Source organism: Mercenaria mercenaria, chromosome 2, assembly GCF_021730395.1.
Source record: "Mercenaria mercenaria strain notata chromosome 2, MADL_Memer_1, whole genome shotgun sequence".
Taxonomy (NCBI): Eukaryota; Metazoa; Mollusca; class Bivalvia; order Venerida; family Veneridae; genus Mercenaria; species Mercenaria mercenaria.
Window position 1 is genome coordinate 110,897,739 of NC_069362.1, and position 13,880 is coordinate 110,911,618.

General features: G+C 36.7%; 1 protein-coding gene across 2 annotated transcripts in view; it reads left to right on the plus strand.

Annotated features, from left to right (window-relative positions):
* Positions 1-106: 106 nt before the first annotated feature.
* Positions 107-13,880, plus strand: part of LOC123564909 (uncharacterized) — a 28,014-nt gene continuing 14,240 nt past the window's right edge. The window contains exon 1 of one of the 2 annotated variants that reach the window (XM_053537546.1): positions 107-293. The gene's annotated coding sequence lies outside the window, so the exon portion shown is untranslated. The remainder of the gene's footprint in view (positions 294-13,880) is intronic. The other variant, XM_053537545.1, reaches the window with a different exon arrangement.

Genomic DNA, 13,880 nt, shown 5'->3' on the forward strand with positions numbered 1-13,880 from the left:
TCCCAGTAATTTATAGTTAGAATTCTAGATCTATTTATTTGCAGCTTGATTTGTCTAGAATACGGTCATAGTATTATTAGTATTTGAAGTTGCAAATCATATTATTTCATACAGGTACTTGTGTTTTAAGTGACTTTAGTGTATTTACTAGTCTAGTGAACCTGTGTTCATTTATTTGTGTAGTGTTGATCAGTATAGGATTTAACTGTTCAATACACAATACATGTGTTGTGTTTACATCACTGTTCACTGACATTTGACAGCATATTAGAATATTGAATTTTTACACACAGGTTAGTTTGTTTACAAATACTGTAGATCATTTGACCTACATTTACTCCATACATCCTTTTGTTATTGGGATTTAGTGACAGCAGTATATTGAATATTTCTATACTGAGTTGACCTTGAAGTTTTGTTGTGATATTTAGAAATTGACAGTACAGTATTTTTGAGTAGAAGTTGAATTTTAATATTCAGCACTTGATTTTTTTTTCAGTAGTCGCTGCACTTAGCTGAATTAATTTTACAGCATTTAGTTCATTTCATCAGCTTGATTTTGAACTTTGAAATATTTGATTTAAATAGTTAAATTTATACTTCAAACTTAGAAGATTTGAATTCAGGTTTCAGTATAAACCCGGTTGATATACAATTTACACATACTTATTTACAACTTGAATTTAAGCCAGTCTGAAAAAAAAAAAAAAAAAAAACTTTGTATATATTTATAGCAATTTGATATTTTTTATTTTTTGGTAATTTGAGAATTACCTGGTACATTGATAGTTTTTTTTTGTGTGTGTGGTCTTTTCAGTTCTTACCGAAGAAAAACTTGAAAATACTTTGCTATTTTCATCTTGGTACAAATATCTTTCAAATATGTCTGATACTGAACCTGAACCTGTACTGGGTGCCGTAGGCGGCAGTGAAAAGGAAGTTGTAATGCCTTCAGAGGAAGAAATGTTGAAAGCCCTCTCTGCTAAGTACAACATTACACCCAAAGGTATCCCACATACTGATATACCTACTACAGATACTAAACTTAAGAATCCTCTCATGTTCCCACCCACAGGTCTGCCTTCCTCACCTATGCGTTTTATGTATCCTAGTGTTTCCTCTCCCTCTTCAGTTCCTCTTGGAAAAATTCCAAGGATTCCTTCATTCTCAGGAGATGAACCAGTACCAAAAAATGAAGTTGGGTATTATGAGTGGAGACATGAGATACGTTGTTTGCGGAAAGACACTACCCTTTCAAATATGCAGATTTTACAGGCCCTGCGTAACTCTTTGAGAGGAACAGCACGCCGCCTTGTAGTTTCTTTAGGTGATTCTGCTTCTATAAATCAGATCTTTACTAAACTTGATGTAAACTTCTCTGAACCTTCTCGGAAAGGGATTACCATGAAAGAGTTCTTCAATGCAACCCAGAAACCTGAGGAATCTGTTACTTCTTTTGGAAGTCGCCTTGAATACATTCTAGAAAATGCTTTCGAAGGTGGACACCTCCCTAGAACATCCAAAAATGAATTGATGTGCGAAAGGTTGTGGTCCGGCTTGCTCTCCGAGTCTTTACAGAGCAATACCCGACATTTCATAGATTCTGTTTCTGATTATGATGTTTTATTGAGACACATAAGACAGGTTGAGAAAGAGTTAAGGATGAACCATCCAAAACCCAAGCCACATCAGAATCAACAGACCTATGATGATGATGTAAAGCATAAAATGGCTGATCTAGAGCAACGTGTCAATCATAGACTAAGTAGTCTGCAGTCTAGTATCGACAAGAAGTTTTCTGCAATCACCCAAAAGTTAGATGCGCTGACTCCATTCAACAACCAGAGACCCACTCAGCAGACCCCCACACCTGTTTCCCAGATACCTCAGCACTTTCCACACCCACCCCCTCAATTGCCTTTTCAGCAACCTACACATCAGCACCCCAGACATGGTCAGGGACGTTCATCACGAGGACGAGGGAACAAAGGTTACACCCCAGCCTATGACCCAAAAGCCTAACCGCCTCTGCCAACGGCCGCACAGAGGTGGGTAATTTTCAAGGCCACTATAATCATATTGATGCTAAATCAACTTTTTCAGTTGCTGCAGATTCCAATAGTATCACAGACAGATTAATTGGTGACTCCAATGTTACTAATGTTGTTGTAAATAATGTTACAGCTACCGGTCTAGTAGACAGTGGTTCTATGGTTACAACTGTCGCAAATTCTTTTTATCAGTCATTGCCCAACAAACCACCATTACTTGATCTAGCTGACTTCGGTGTTGATTTGAATGTTTCAGTAGCCAACGGTAATCATTTAAACATATTGGGCTATATTGAAGCTTCAGTAGCAGTACCATTTTTAGATTTTAACTTATCAGTTCCTGTTCTAGTTGTTCCAGACACTGATAGTAACAGGTCTTGTCCAGTTATTTTAGGTACAAATGTGATTAGACGTTTTAAGTCGGCTGCTGCCGCAGTCGCAATCACTTTGCCAGACGCATGGCAAATGGCTTTTGATTCTCTAGTTTGCCAGCCGGTCATGGTTAAGTCTACAAATGAGCATACAGTCGAGATCAGACCTTATGAGTCCATATCTATGAATGGCATCGCCAGAGGTCTCAGTCACTCAGTTCAGAAAGTGGTTACTGAGAATATCTCTTGTGATAGCTCTTACTTAGTAAGACCCCATGTTGTTCAAGTGCCTCAACACGGTAATTATGCCAAGGTACCAGTTCGATTGTGTAACATGTCGGCTAAATCTGTCTTCATTAAGCCGAAGTCTAATCTTTGTTTTATCAATGAAGTTAAGATAGTGGATAATCTTGCCTCTGACTTGACACCTCCCTCTACTACTAATTTTGTTGAGGATCTTGGTTTGAAGATTGACACTGAGAACCTGTCACCTGAACAGTTACTTCGTGTGCACCAGGTTCTAGGAAACTGGAAACACATCTTTTCTACTGGCCCCACAGACCTTGGTTGTAGCAATCAAGTGAAGCATAAAATTGTTCTTGATGATGACACCCCTTTCAAACAACCCTACCGAAAGATTCCTCCAGGGATGTACGAAGAAGTACGCCAACATCTACGAGAAATGCTTGATAGCGGCGCTATCAGAAAAAGTGACAGCCCCTATTCCTCCAATGTCGTGTTGGTTCGTAAGAAAGATATGTCTCTTCGTTTTTGCCTTGATTTCAGATTACTTAATTCTAAAACTCGACGGGATGCTTATATGCTGCCTAGATTCGATGACACAGTGGACCTCCTCATAGGTTCCAAATTCTTTTCCAAACTAGACCTGCGCTCAGGTTACTGGCAGGTTGAGATGGAAGAAGAGTCCAAGTCAAAGACTGCCTTTTCTGTAGGAAATCTTGGATTTTATGAGGCAAACCGAATGCCTTTTGGTTTAGTCAATAGTGGTGCAACATTCCAACGACTAATGGAAAACTGTATTGGTGATTTGCTATTGCGGGAATGTCTAGTGTTTCTTGATGATATTTTGATCTTTTCAGAGACATTCGAAGAACACATATGTCGTCTCGAGTCAGTGTTTCAACGTCTAGAAGAAAATGGTTTGAAACTTAAAGGTTCTAAGTGTGAACTCTTTAAATCTTCTGTCGTTTACCTTGGTCATGTAATTTCCAAAGACGGTATTTCTACCGACCCGGAGAAGACTTCCGCTATATCAAATTGGCCAGTCCCTACCAATATTTCCCAGTTGCGTTGCTTTCTTGGAACCGCTGGATTTTATCGTCGTTTTATCAAAGACTATTCCAAAATAGCCCAGCCCCTTAACCATCTTCTAGAAGGCCATGGCACAAACAAATCCAAGAAGTCTAAGTCTAAGAAGAAAGCTAAGTCACCCGTAGACTGGAACTGGGGTGAAAAACAACAAGCTGCCTTTGATCTTCTTAAGGAGAAACTCACATCTCCTCCTGTTCTTGCCTTTGCAGACTTTTCTAAGCCCTTTATTGTCCATTCTGATGCTAGTGGGTCTGGATTAGGGGCCGTTCTACTACAAGAGCAAGAAGATGGCAGCCAGAGAGTGATAGCTTATGCTAGCCGAGGACTCCGGCCTAGTGAACGGAATTATCCAGCACACAAACTAGAGTTCCTTGCGCTGAAATGGGCAATATCTGAAAAATTTCATGATTACCTTTACGCCAACTCTTTCACTGTTTTTACTGACAACAACCCCTTGACCTATGTTTTATCAACTGCAAAGCTTGATGCTACCAGTCATAGGTGGGTTGCTGCTTTATCAGCTTATGATTTCAGTATAGTCTACAAGTCTGGAAAGCTTAATACTGATTGTGATGGCCTTAGCCGCAAACCAGAGTATTTTTCTGAAGCTGTCAAAGCTATATGTCTTGGCGTCACTGCTTCTGTCTCACCCGTTTGAATATTTGTCTGGTGACTCCACTCCTAAACTGGCCAATGAAGAGATGATGCCACCAACGGATATAGTCAACCCTATCAATTGGGCAAAAGAGCAAGCCAATGACCCTAACATAGCAAAGGTTATCTCCTTCCTGAGATACGGTTCCCGGCCCAGGGGGAGAAGGACCTTCCTACAGAGGTAAAGTCCCTACTTCGTGACTTTAACAAACTTTATTTCAGAAAAGGTGTTCTTTACAGAACCGCATCTCTGGATGGAGAAGAGGTTCATCAGTTGGTCGTTCCCGAGACACATAGAAGTATCGCTTTCCAAGGGATCCACGATGATATTGGTCATCCGGGCAGAGAGAAGTCATTATGGCTCGTCAGAGATTTTATTGGCCGGGAATTAAACGAGATATTAACTCTAGGGTCTCTTTGTGTAAACCTTGTATTTGCAGGAAAAGCCCTCAAGTCCCTGCTGCTGAGCTTAAGCCCATCCAAACTTCCAGACCAATGCAATTAGTCTGTATGGATTTTCTTAAGCTTGAGAAATCCAAAGGCGGTTATGAGGATGTTTTGGTTATAACTGATCATTTCACCCGTTATGCCAAAGCTATTCCTTGCAGAAATCAGAAGGCTACCACTACAGCTAAAGCACTTTATGACCAGTTCATCGTTCACTACTCCTTCCCAGAACAGCTCCACTCAGACCAAGGTCGCAACTTTGAGAGCAAAGTTATCAAAGAGCTCTGCAAGTTGGCTAATGTCCACAAGACCCGTACAACCCCTTACCATCCCATGGGCAATCCTTCCGCAGAAAGATTTAATCGAACACTTCTACGGATGTTGGGGACATTGGCGGACGACAAGAAAGCAAAATGGGCAGAGTATGTTCCAAGCCTTGTTCATGCATATAATGCCACCAAATCCAGTTCAACAGGTTTCTCCCCACATTTTTTAATGTTTGGGTGGCATCCCCGTCTTTCGGTTGATGCGTTTCTAGGCACAACTCCCAGAGATGACAATGCACCTGGACATGTTACATATGTCAACAAACTACAAGAGCGCCTTAGTTACGCCTATCGTGTTGCTGGTAATGCCGCCAAGAAAAGGGCCGAACAGAATAAATCTGCATACAACCAAAAGGTTTGTGAGAACAAGTTGACAGTAGGTGACATTGTTTTGGTCAGGCGCCTTCATCTCCAAGGCAGGAACAAATTGGCTGACAAGTGGGAGAAGGACCCCTATATTATAGTTGACATCCCGTATGAAAATCAGCCAGTCTATAAAGTTCAGTTAGAGACCCGCAAGGGACCTATTAGAACTTTGCACAGGAACCTGTTACTCCCTTTCATTTCTGTTCCCGACATCCAGGATTCAACTATACCTAAACCAGTCCGTAAGGTCAGATCTAGGTCTACTACTCCACAAGATGTCGAGTACGATGGAGATTCTAGTTCCAGTTCCAGCACAGACATTTACAGCATTCCTATGCGTAGAAATCTACCTATTGGTCATTCACCTAGTCCACCGACTAGTGTTCATCAGACTTCACCTTTATTTCAGACCCCCTCTGTGACACATTTTGTTCCAGATTCTCCAGCTTCGGTGTTACCCAACCAGTCATTGCGAACACCAGTTCCAGTCGCAACACCAGTCGAAACCCCACAAATATTTTCTCCAAGACCGAGACGCAACCAGCGTAAACCAGATCGCTACGGAGAATGGGTTTATCAGCAGTCAGTTGACAAAACAGAGTATTTTGTCTGATTATTTACATGTTACGGTGTGCACAGATTAGTGTTTTATAACCTACAAATTTGGTGTCTTGTAACCTAGAAACAAGCGTGTTATTTTTTTAGTATTTTGTAACGGTTCTATGTTACAGTTATTTTTATTGATTGTATGGAATTGAACTGTAACCAAGGAATTACAGTTTTCATTTTTCAGCATAACATGTACATTATATATAAAATTTTCAAGTTGTTTTATTTGCATTGATTTACGACACTTTCTTTTGGTTTAGATATGAATCATTGCAAAAGGATTTGTTATCTTGCCTATCATTGCGAAATAAATTCTATGCTGAATTTATTTGCAGAAGTTTCAGCAGTATTTGATAATTTAGATTTAATGCTTTCTCTAGCGTTAAAATAATATATCTTGTCATGGTATGGAATGATATCTTATATATTGTTGTATATAATTTTATGCCTTTATTTCTATCTTGTAGAATGAGGAGATGAGATTATTTCATCACCCAACATTAATTTACTAATTATACTGTGATTTTATCAAAATTTAGATGCTGATTTACCAAATTCAAGAGAGGTAACTCCCGTCACAATACTACATACTTCGAGAGATACTGGTAGATTTATTACACACTGCAGTCTGATATTTAAATTTACATAATTTGATTTCAGACTAAATGTACTTTGATATTCCCTTATTGTATTCTTAGTTTCCAGAATGTCGGAGACATTCCAACAAAGTGAGGGAGTTTGTAGTAAAGTCAAGTTTCACTTTATTTAAACTGATAAATGGATTCACAGTCATTTATTTATAGTCAGGTCGTATATCGGTGATCAGTACTCCGTATTCCGTTGTATCATGTTTGTACTCTGTGTTTCGTTGTATCATATTGTATTGTACTCCGTGTTTGTATTATCATGTTCAGTCATGTGTACACTCGTGCATTTGAACTTGTTTTGTAGATAGAAGACGTTTTCATTGGTCAGTTATCTTCATGCACAAATAACAACTTTTGGCGCGAACTAACAATTGCACGGCCCTCTATTCTTCATTCTTGAGAATCATTGTCCGAGTGAACGCAAGTTACTCTAGAACTATTGTTATACTGTAGTAATTTAATGTCCTTACCTTTGGACAATTTACTATGTCATAAGTGTACCTTTGCTAGTCGATTCTGGTAAGATATTTTCTTTAGTATTTGTTCTTTTTAAATGCAATGATAACTTATTTACCGCGAGAGATCTATTTTGTGAAATCTGTATTTTTCACATTCTGCTATTGTTGTATTGTAATTCGTATTTTCTATGTTCATGATTTTACTGTTTTATGTTGTAGGTTTTTCTCTACACGTACTATACTGGTACTGTCCAATAAATTGAAGAAACCTCAAAATAGTTGTGTTATACAAACTACCTATACTACACTTGAATAAGCCAAAAGTGATTTTTCGTCGCCAAATTATTACGATTTTGGCGAATTTGGCGAGCGACAGCGCGAGCCCAGTAGACAGGGGCATCTACAATTATGCTTTCACTTCAAGCTATTAGTTCGGATATTGCTCCAGTTCAGAAGCATATAGTAGTAGAATATTATTAGTTACACTGCTTGTTGGTGACAGGATACGGGATATAAGCTGTCGCCTGATATGGATTTTCGAGACAGCGTATATCCCGTATCCTGTCACCAACAAGCAGTGTAACGATTTTATCTTGCCGACTAACTTTTACATCCTCGCTGTAATTGACATAATTTTTATATTGATAAAGCTACTTACAGTTACAGTGCAGACTGAAATCCTGCCAATCTTCTCTGGTCATCATGCTTCGATTATAGTTGAATGAGTTGATTAACACCAGCCATAAAATGCAAAATGAACTGTATTTTGACTGAATCAGAAACTCATTTATGCAGGTTATGAACTGGTTTTGAAAAACTTATGTTCCATCCTTTCGAAAAATCATCAGATTACACGATGTCAGAAATGTCTTAAAACTTCGGCTTTCCTCCCGTTTCCTGTTAACTCCTTTATCTTGCAGATAGATGAAATGATCCTACAGCAAACTACTGTCTTACAAATGTGTTAATTCCTTTGCTTTACGATGATTTAACTAAAACAACATTTCAACGTGGCAAACGCGGCCGTCCCATACAGAGTTACTGTTCTTCTATTGCCACTAGCTTCACGAACCTAATTTAGATAGAAAAAAATAGAACGGCAAGAAAAACAACACTAAATTTTTTTTCTCGGAAACGATATCTATAGCTAGAGCTTATAATCTGACTTGATTCGATTACGCTGGCGATGCGGCAGCCCATTTTCAATCAAAATTCATATCTGAATTGTACTAGCAGGATATGGAATCCTGTCTCCACGTGACGTCTATTGACCAATAGAAATGCAAGAATCTTATAGGTGGTAAGATAAATAACAATACACTAAATTTCGAAGGTAATATGGGACATTGTGCTGTAAGTCATTATGGAGTTATAATACGAGAAAAACATATTAACTTGAACGATTAGCGTGGTTCCCATATATGAGGGAAAAGTCAAGGAAAATATATATAGAAACTTTCTGAAAAAATCGCCAACGTTTTTGAAGTGGGGACTTTCAAAACATTGTGCGGAAACGATGCCTATTACAAATTGCATCTAAACAACGTGATATATGTATATAGTATTTAATGGTCATTGACTTTTCACTCTTGTTCTCTTTAAAAAATGGCTAATTGTAATAATGTTTCTAACAGAAAATATTGCGATAAAGTGCGTGAGGTGTGTGCAATGTTGTATACATAAGCAGATGTTTGGATAAAGCGCGTGAGGTGTATGCACCACTGTATATAATAGCACATACTTGGATAAAGCGCGTGAGGTGTTTGTACCGAATTTGCCGCCTGTATTTTGCTGAAATTAAATTCTAACTCGTGCGTTTTTCTTCAATACAGTTTTATACAAAAATGACTGAATTTAGTGAATAATATATAATCAATATTAATTTTAGGCTCTATTATACAATGAACTTATCAAAATGGCTAACCCGCCATTGTAAAATTTGCTTTCTCGAAAACTTATTATTTGCTGAGCTCCCACAAATTACTAAGCTGACCTTTTTCTTGTGACTTGGACTGTACGAAAAAAAGAGCATTTCTGACGGCGCAAACAAAGTTAATATTACATCATCACACTATTAGTCAAGATAATTGTATGCTAAGTTCTTTTGCTCAATATACATAAATGTACATGTGTACATATGAAATTTAAAAAAACAAGTTTATATTTCTTGCAAAGCGAACGGGAATTTCCGATGTTTTCACCGGTGCTTGAAAACTCAATTAATTTTTCGAGTGTAAAATGACTAGCATGCTGTAGATGACATATAACGAATTACATTGTACATAAAACTTGATCAAAATTAAATACCTTGATAGCTCCTCTTTGTATGTATACTTCTTGATTAAAATAGTATACGGTATTTAATAAAAAGCATATAACGTAACGCTGCATATGATAAAACAAAAGTGAAATTTACGTTGTGGTTAAACGTCATGATGTCTTCCCTGTAAAATGCCCGCGCTTTTTAGGTACGTTGTTGTACGAAAATAGTGTTGTAATACTACTCATTAACGGATCATCGTATGTATGGTTGTCATTTCTAAGAATTAAAGGTTGTCATGGAAACATTTATGATTTATTGTTCAAAAGAATTTTTATGGGATTTTTGTTCTTTTCACGCTGCTGGTCGTACTAAACTATTTGGTATCTGAAAAATTGTTTATAGGCGGAAGGCTTTACTGTCCCCCGAGCTACAAATGGCTATGGGAATATTCGGTTCTGGGATAACTGTTCACTCGTGAGAGATAATGATTGTTAATTCTTTAGAAAATTAAAACAGCTGATACATGTAAATTTTGATGTCAGTTGTAAAACTAACTGCTGCTAGCTTTGTATGAATCGATGAGTCATCTTCGGCGCGGGAAATTCAAATCATTGAAAAGTTCCATGTTTGTTGATTGACACTCGTGTGCATTTTTGCTATTTTGTGAGAGAAAAAAACGAGATGGCTTAGTCGACATTCCATTAATATCCTGTAGTTTAGTAAGGCCTCTTAAACTGAGAAATGCAAAACAATTGGACGTTGTTCCTGCAACAGGATCATTGCAGGCTGTCCAAAAAGTGCAAAATTGATGGTTTTGGCGTGTTATTTTTAATGAATGGGGTACAACTTTCGTTTTGATATCATTCTGTATTCTTGTATGAGGGTCCTGATTTTGTGATTAATTAAAAGCACAAAACATGCACACGATTTAGTATAAAGTGGCCACTCTGATTCTGCACAATAGGGAAGTGCAATATTACGACTCGCTACATGTAAGCCTGGCCGTGCCCAAAATGTTCGAATCCATGCGTACCCTGCTATCATATCGCATTTTTGCAACCATTTGCACATCACCCTTTATCACATTTTACACACCATCATATATCATGTTTTTCGATATCACCCTGTATGACAGTGCGCATCATCCTATATCACATATTTGCATACCGCTCTTTGCAGACCAGTCTATTACCTTAATATGTCAAATAATAGCCTTTCCTTTGTTTGGATTTTACAATTGTTGATGTTTTATTATTTTATTGCTATTGAATTAGGTAGGGTTTTTACACACTATCATGTGATAGAGTTTATACAGTAACTGTTGTTTTAAATAACTGCTTACATGTGTTTCTGTGAATGAAATCATGGTTAACCTGCAAAATAAATTACTGCTTATACTTGTATACCTATAAAACGGTTACGTTTTAACACTAAGAATAAACTGCTTTTCATGATGGTAATTATATAACTATGATTTTCATGAAATATTTCAGACGTATGAGGATCTTGTTATAATAGTTTCATATTAATTACACTGAACAAAACACCAGATAATTTCAGGTATTGAAAGACTACGTTTGTATAAAAGACAAAAATATTAATAATAAAATAAGTAAACAAAATCTATTAATAATAAACAACTCTGGTTTTATTTATTATTTATTATTAATTGATATCATCAATCCCTTTGGATTTTGTACTTACTGATTAAACAAAATCTATTTATGATAATTTTATATTGACTTGAATGTAATGTACCAACTGGCACACAATTATATTTTTCGCATTGAGTCTTCACACAAACGTAAACAATTTCTTCAGTATAAGCTTTAAAATTTTACATTTTTGAAATCTTAAATGTATCATAAACGAATCATTTAAGGTATATGGACAAACAGGCGACATACTTATGATACTATATATCCGTGTTGCAATATAACATTATCAATTTTGTTTCTACCTTTGCGGTCAACGTGTGATATGCCTGCACTAAATCATCGTCATTGTGTAACAACATCCGCGTCTTTCCGCCGGCGGCGACATACACTGACACGAAATTATTGAATTGAAAAATGTATTTCTTGCTATTTTTAAGATGATATTGGAAAATATATGTATTAAAAGATTTTTTATGTAATGTCTACAGCGAACTTGGTCCCTACTCTACCTGCATGTGTGATTTAAAGCAGAATGTGAATGTTCCATGCACGATTTTATACCCTTTTAATTATCCATACAGTTTGACCACACAAAAACTGTAAGAGTTCGTATAAGTCAGAAATATCCTTACAAAATAATTTAGTTCAGGCAGCAAAGAATTGTATATTTACGACTAAACTGGTGCTGACAAGAAATATTTATTATTTCAACATAGTAATCAATAAAACCTCTTTTTATAACTGAATATTGAAGGAACAGTGTATAAATTTAAGAAAATATCTCTGTTGTAAATACTGTTTAGATAATGTTATACAATGGATTAGGGAGGAGAACCAAGAAGTGTTTTATAATACATATCGACGTAATATTCTAATATCAGAGAAACTGATAAACACAAAAATGATAACACATACTATGGTAAAATGCAAAACAAAAACAACTTTAGATTAAATCTATACTGTCAAATCAACGTCTGCAATAAATAAAAATGCGCAATGTTACTTCCATGTTCATGTTAAATGGATTTAAACTTTGAAAAATAAACTGTTTGCAATTGGCATATCGTTGTAATTATGTCTATAATACATTTAATATAATACTGATTTTCATACTTTATGCTAGTTGTCAGCTTCATGGGCCGATGTAATACTAGTAATTATCGAAAGTTTGTGAGTTCTGGTCTTTGGGTACCATAATGAGGCTATTGACACCATTGGAAAAATATAAAAAGTACAAAATTTTGAGCCGCGCCGTGAGAAAACCAACTTAGTGCGTTTGCGACCAGCATGGATCCAGACCAGCCTACGTATCCGCGCAGTCTGGTCAGGATCCATGCTGTTCGCTTTAAAAGCATATTGCAATTAGAGAAACGGTTAGCGAACATCATGGATTCTGACCAGACAGCGCGGATACGTAGGCTGGTCTGGATCCATGCTGGTCGCAAACGCACTATGTTGGTTTTGTTGACTTCACTTCAATTTTCCATAGATAGTGTCTGCTGCGCAGAAAGATGCGCATAAAAACTATAGGAATTCCCTTTAAAGGATACATATTGATCATTTAAGTTTGCTGCTTAGTTGAAATATTTGCAAATGAGTCATGTGTTCATAAAAATTCGAAACAGATCCGCAGGATTTAACCTTACTTTTTCAATGTTGGAGTTAGAATTCTGTCTCATTAAATCCGTTTACTTGAGGCACCCTAGAAAAAAATTATATTGACTGTTTTATTTTGCGTTTTATAATTGTTTACCAATAGTTTGAGGTTTATTTTGTCAAATTTAATGGTAAAATGAATTCTCTACAAACGTTTTGGATAGTGGCCATCACATTGAAATGTGTCTCTACTTGAGCTTGAGGAAATAGAAAATCTACCATAAATTATACAAAACAAAAACAAACAAAAAACGGCACGGTAAAAGTTGCTTAAAATTTGCAACACAGTGCGAAACATGGTCAACTTTAAGAATATACCAAGCAAATTTCATTTTGTAAACATTACTATTAGGGGTCCAGTACCTTAAGGAAGGCTTTTCCGCCTTATTGCAGTCACTGGAGTGATGAGCTTACATGATATACTAACTTAGTTACTCGAAATTGTATCAAAGTAACTTGAAGTAACTTGAAAATTTGAATCAACTTCTTGGAATTTCAAGTTAGTAACTCGACGTTTTGAGTAACGTATCTCTAATTTTACTTATGCAATAATGTCTTTCCGTACGTTTTCCATATGATCTACATTTAATAATTGCCTTTATTTCAGCAATGAATTGTCTTGTGATAGCAGTTTGGCTCGAGATGTATACTCTGTTGCAAAAGAAAGTGTGCACTTTTTAAATTTGAATATCTCCAGTTTAAAAAAAAAACCGCAGCTATCTCAAATTTTCAATATACTATGCTCGAAGCATGTACTATCGATTTTTTTGAAAATTGCACGATAAAAACTTGGTTGATTTAAGGGTACAAGCGATAGCGTCCTTTTGCACGATTTGCACGTGCTGCCCATGGAAAATGTACAAAAATGTGACGTGTTTTGTCAGTTTCCTTATGCCTTTGGTGAAAGGAAAAACACATTAGATTTCAATTCTGTGCTGAAATAAAATGTCACGACTAAGTGAAAGTCAGCGAATCGAAGCATTAACAATGCTTCCTCGGGGTGACACTGTCACTTACGTCAGCATGTTGTCCCGGCCTGCCC